The sequence below is a fragment of the Triturus cristatus genome, chromosome 4_2 (assembly GCF_964204655.1).
Source record: "Triturus cristatus chromosome 4_2, aTriCri1.1, whole genome shotgun sequence".
In the NCBI taxonomy this organism is placed as follows: domain Eukaryota; kingdom Metazoa; phylum Chordata; class Amphibia; order Caudata; family Salamandridae; genus Triturus; species Triturus cristatus.
In genome coordinates, this window is record NC_140586.1 from 958218015 (window position 1) to 958224014 (window position 6000).

Consider the following 6000-nt stretch of genomic DNA (forward strand, 5'->3'; position numbering starts at 1 on the left):
AATCCCCAACAACAGTGCAATTAACAGTAAGAAATCCCGAGGTCTACAAAAACGTTATAAACAAGTGTGGAAAAACCACTACTAATCAGTTATGAAAAAAAGGAAGAAAAGAGTGAAACTGAACTAGTAATTAAGCTGTACAGAGTTATTTTAGGGCATATCCCTTTATAGGACGAAATCCTTCACTCACCAATGGTGACACGCTTCATCATTTGGGATTCTCCTCCCAGAGGAAAAACCTAGTTCCTCTGGGGGCTACAACCCCCTCTACTAAGAGGGAGGAGCTCAGGGATGTTTTAGTAAGTTAAATTGGATGTTATAAATCCACAAATGAAGAGCTGATAGTATGAATGAGGACGCAGCACAAAACAAAACCAAAACTGTGAGGAAAGTGAAGTTTAAAACTGACGTCAAGAGAAAACTTTATTGTAAGACGTTCTTTGCCAGGATTAAAAAATACAGAGCATCAGCGGTCGGAATTATAAACCGCTATGATGAAAAAAATCAATCTGTCAACATGTTTCAGCCATAGTGCCAAACAGTGGGCCAGGCTTTCATCAGGACATTATAATGCTACTGCTAGAGAATGAAATTAGTGATGTAACAGAAAAGGATACAGGAACAAAGGATTTTCTTGATGCGCCTGTTTCTTAAAGTGAATAGCCTACAATCAAAGTTAGAAAACCAACATCTATGTAGTGTTCCTAAGTGCTACAAAGACTAATAAAGTTTCACATTCACAAACAACAAGAAAAATAATAATAACTCACCCGTAACTACTGGGTAAGTCACCACACCTCTACCTGGCAACCGCTCAGGAAAGGGGCACCGCTCTGGAAGAAACGGTAGCGAAATAGCTATCAACAATGACATGTCTTATCATGAATCAAAAAAGGGGGTTATATCATTTATATTAATGCCCCAGACAATCATGTATATTAGAACGCCAAACTAAAAGAGTGAGACTTGAAGCAATAAGGTAGTGGGCTTGTATGTGCCACAGTATATAGTAATGCAGTCGATGAAGACATCGTTATGCCAGCCTTCTCCAACGATGTTCCAGTGCACTTAAAATATACTTATGCCAGAAAATGGGCAGTGGCCCAGGCCCCAGAATTATATAAGAATCATGTAGGATGGGATGAGGACTCACCTCACCACAAAATCCAGTTAAAAAAACAACCAACTGCACAAAGGCAGTACCCGGTTAAGCAAGAATCTAAAAAACAAGTCAGGGAGATCTTAGTTCAACTTGAATACCAGGGGGTGATCGAAACATGCACCTCATCAATGAACAATCCTTCGTTTCCTGTCTCCAAACCAGACAATACATATCATGTAGTTTTGGATTACAGACACCTAAACTCTTGTTGTAAAACATTTGCAGTGCAAAATGCACACAGTACAGCATTAATGAATAACATTGTGCGTAAAAAGTACAAAACCACATTAGACATTTCAAATGGTTTCTTTTGTCAAAATATTGCACCTGAAAGTAGATATTTGACAGCTTTCTCAATAATGGGGACTAAGCGTCAATTTTGACGACTCCCACAGGGGTTCAAAAACAGCTCGGGGTTATTCTCAGCAAGAGTAACAGAGTTACTACAAATTTATGATGACGAGGCATTGTCATATGTCGATGATATATATCTGATAGACGATGACCTGGACAGACACTTGAACAGGGTGAACACCATTATATTGGGCTTCGCCTCTGAGGGTTACAAATTCAACTTTAAAAAGTCCAGAATTGCCCATCTCAATGTCCTTTTCTTTGGATATGAACTATCAAGTGAAGGAAAAAGCCTGGCAGCCAACTTTTTAGAAAAGTGTGCGCTGCTCCAACCTGAAAAACTTACAGTCGATTCTAGGGTTCCTGAATTTTGGAAGAAGCTACATTCTAACCTACGCAGAGAGGGTTAAACCTCTCTACAAATTAATCAAACCTGATTTCAAAGACACAACTTGGACACAAGAACACACAGAAATTCTGCGTTCACTTCAAACAGACATGTTAGCAACAAAACACCTACAAACACGCATAAACGTACGCAACTTAGTGATCCGAATCATTCCGGGTCAATGCGGATACACCTACTTAACTTTTAATGAAGGTGAAGAAGTACCAATTGCATACAAATCACATTTGTATACGCAAGCAGAAATGAAATTTACATCAACAGAAAAGATTCTGACAGCAGTTCAAACCGCTGTAGCAAAAGAAAGAGCCCTTGCACAGGGAAAACGCATTGTGGTCGTAACCCCTGTACCAGCCTTAGAGGCAGTTACTAAAGCTAGCATTCCGAATGCAAAAGCTTTACATCCAAGATGGATACAATGGGTTAATTCTCTTGCAACTGATGTTGAATATGTTTTTGATCCTTATTTGAAAATACAAGCTTTCCTGCAATACGAACACAAATGTCCTCTGCCTACTGAAATTCTCCCTCTTGATCAGTACGAATTTATAATTTATACTGACGGATCTGCACAACCCGCTACGGAGAGTAAACAAGCTTACAGTGCAGCATGCGCGATCGTTAAAGGTCGTATGCGCGATGGCGAATTCAGACCAATGGTCACAAAAACGCAATCTCTAGGAGATTGTACAGCTCAGCGAGCTGAACTACAAGCATTTAAAATGACACTTGAAAACCCGGATCGCAAATTCCCCACACTCATAGTGTGGGTTTCTTTTTATTTTGTTCAATCATACAATGAATATTTACAGAATTGGCTTCAAAATGGTTTCAAAGATGCAAAAGGTGGCACAATCAAGCATAAAACACTTTGGGAACAAGTAGTTCAGTTGCGAAATGCTCATGTGATACACACGCTGAGTCATCAACGTGATGAATTCACGTTGAAGGGAATTCATTGGCTGATGAAGCCGTGAATGGGGCTGTGCAAACGGCTTCCGTAGATGCAATCACTCGTTCAAAAATGAAAATAGACAGTGAAATAATGCTGGCTGTCAATGCTTCAAGCAAAGGCAGCAGTGCAGCGTTACCTAAAAAGTTTCCACTCATATATAATTGATGCGAACAATGTTCAGTTTGCTCGAATCCCTGGAGTGCGGGATAGGGTAATACCAAACATGGAATATAGATTAGGACTAATCCAAGCAGCACATGAAGGGATCGCCTCTGCCCATGCAGGTGTTTCCGCCACAGTATCGTTATTAAAACAGAGATACTGGTGGTCAGGCATTAGAAAACAGACCAGGCATTATGTTTTGGAATGTGAAATATGCCAGAAGATGAAAGTCTCTACTGTGAAACGTCCTGCGCAAATGCCCCTGTTAATTTCAGATAAACCATTAGCATGTGTTTACCTGGACCACTGCGGTCCCTTACAAAGGGATGGTAACTATAAATATATCATGGTCGCAGTGGATTTGTATACCAGGTTCCTATGGATGTGGCCTCAGCGCTCGGCTGATGCTCGAACTGTTATAAAAGATTTGCGAGTCTTTATCGGCACATACGCAATTGGCACACTACATTCTGACCAGGGTCCTGCGTTTAGCTCTCAAGCTTACAAAGAAGCCATGGCCAGTTTGGGCGTAGCATTGCGGTATTCTTCTTCATTCCATCCTGAGGGAAATTCTGTTGTGGAAAGAAAAAACCGGGACATAAAGCAGTCTATAACTGCTAGGGTATTAGGTTCGGGTGATGGGTGGGTCAAACACCTTTATGGGGTCCAGCGCGCACTTAACAACTTGACAAGAAGTTCTCTAGGGGGTGTCACTAAGTTCTATTTGGAACTAGAATGTTGGTACTGGACCTTGATATGCAAGGCACAGTGATGGAAAATAAGAAGTTTGATATCAAAGATCGTTTGGCTATTTTACAGGACTTAAATGAACTAAGAACGAAAGAAAGCAACGTGCTCCTGAAGCCAACCATCACAGGGGAAAAACCGGCCGTCCCAGCAAGGCCTGTCTGGATCCCAAAGCTTGGTGATCTAGTCAGAGAAAAGATCGCGGACAAGAAGAAATTTGGGCCTTCTTACAGACAAGAACAAAACCAAGGGATGCAGTTCCTCTAGGGTAGCAAGGGAGTGGGAGGGGGGAGAGCGATTAGTCTCTATAGAATGCCCTCACACACCTAGCAAGGTGTCATGCTTCATCATAGGGCTGTGCTCCTCGTCGGGCCGGCGCTGCAATGCCCGACGGGCTCCCGCGAAGGGGCTCTTTTTCGGAGATCTTTTTTAGAGACAGCCGTATGGGTGCGTGGGGGTCAGTGCAACAAGTGTAGTGAGTGGCGGTGTAGTGAGTTAAAATAGGTATGGTATTGCCAGACAATGAACCATTTTATTCTGATGGTATACCAGCCTAAGTAAAAATAGGTGATCCCAAGGGATTATAATGATCCCTAGGGAGATCAGACGGTCGACATGTTTCTTGCTCTATGCCCAAGCGGGTCGGTGGCAATTCATCAGGACCATGTGAGAGAGTGCTCAAAAAATGTGTATCAACTCTACTACATAATTTAGTGATGCAGAAATTGTCAATACATCACCATGCAATCCAATTGGGTCCCTAAGAGTAGTGGACCCGTTGTTGCGGTACCTGGAAGAGAAAGGGGACAAGGGAGGACAACACAGACATATAAAACAGAATTAGAGAATTAGGTGCTATTGGGCTCCTGAAGGGAACCGTGCGTATGGTGTGGCTGCCTTTTGAAAGTGCTCACACAGTGACCCAAAACAGAGTCATATCTGATCCATATAAGTGTTAGCCAAATAAGTAATAGGTACAGGCGCTTGGCGGATGCTAAGATATGGAAAACATTGTGAACAGCTGGCACAGAGAATTAACAGGCGTGGGGCATGCCTTAACGTAACTTGATACGTGCGACTAGGTGCACACCAAAATGAAAATATGCCACAATTATAACCTGTGCGCTAGACATGCTCTGAGGTGGATGAATAAAGGGTGAGACTACGTTCTGGTGAACGGCCCTTCGAAATAGTGATGCGAATTCGAAATAACTATAATAGTGAAGACGCTATTTCAATGGATACTACTGAGCCCTGCTCGATGGCCGGGATCGAAATGTAAATTGTAGGTCCCGTGCCGGGCAAACTCACCCCCATTTGGGACAGAACTTGAAGTACGGGTTCGCCTGGCGGCCAGGGAGCGCCTGTCCTAAAACATTACGAACATGGGTTGGTTATAGTGCCTGGCGAGTAAAAGTACATATGACGGAACCCAGGGGAGGAGGATTACTTACGGAGTGTCGGCGCATTCACGGCCGGAGACCTACTGCGGCTCAGGCTTCCGTAACACACCGCTGGGAGTGTGTTCCTGATAAAGGAAGTGAGCGGGCGTGGCACAGGCGAGAGACTAGACCGCAAATCATGGCCGCCATCATTGAAGTATCAAACAACTTTATTGTTCATCGAGAGAGAGGGGATGAACAGTCGGCCCGTTTTTACGTGCAAAACACGAGCGTGATATGGAAGCATTGCGTGTGAGAGATATATAGGTAATTGGAAGGGATAACATGTGGTTTAATATCCCCTAGACAGATATAGGTGTAAATTCTGTCATGAAGATAAAAATAAATATAAAAATAATAATAATAGTAAAAAAATAATAATAAAAATAAAAATAATAATAAAAGTTTTTTTGTATTGACTGGATGTCCGACTGACAGGCCAAAATAAGAGGACTTTATGTTATGACTGAATGTCGGACTAACTAGCCCATGGGTCTTGCCCAGGGTTATCCCTGATAGTCGCTGTCGGTCTTAGCAAATGTTGGCAAAACCAAGTCAGAGACCTGAGTGGATATGCCCGTCATAGATATGTAACGGCCATCTCATATCGCCAAACGTCTGGCGATATGAGATGGCCGTTACATATCTATGACGGGCATATCCACTCAGGTCTCTGACTTGGTTTTGCCAACATTTGCTAAGACCGACAGCGACTATCAGGGATAACCCTGGGCAAGACCCATGGGCTAGTTAGTCCGACATTCAGTCATAA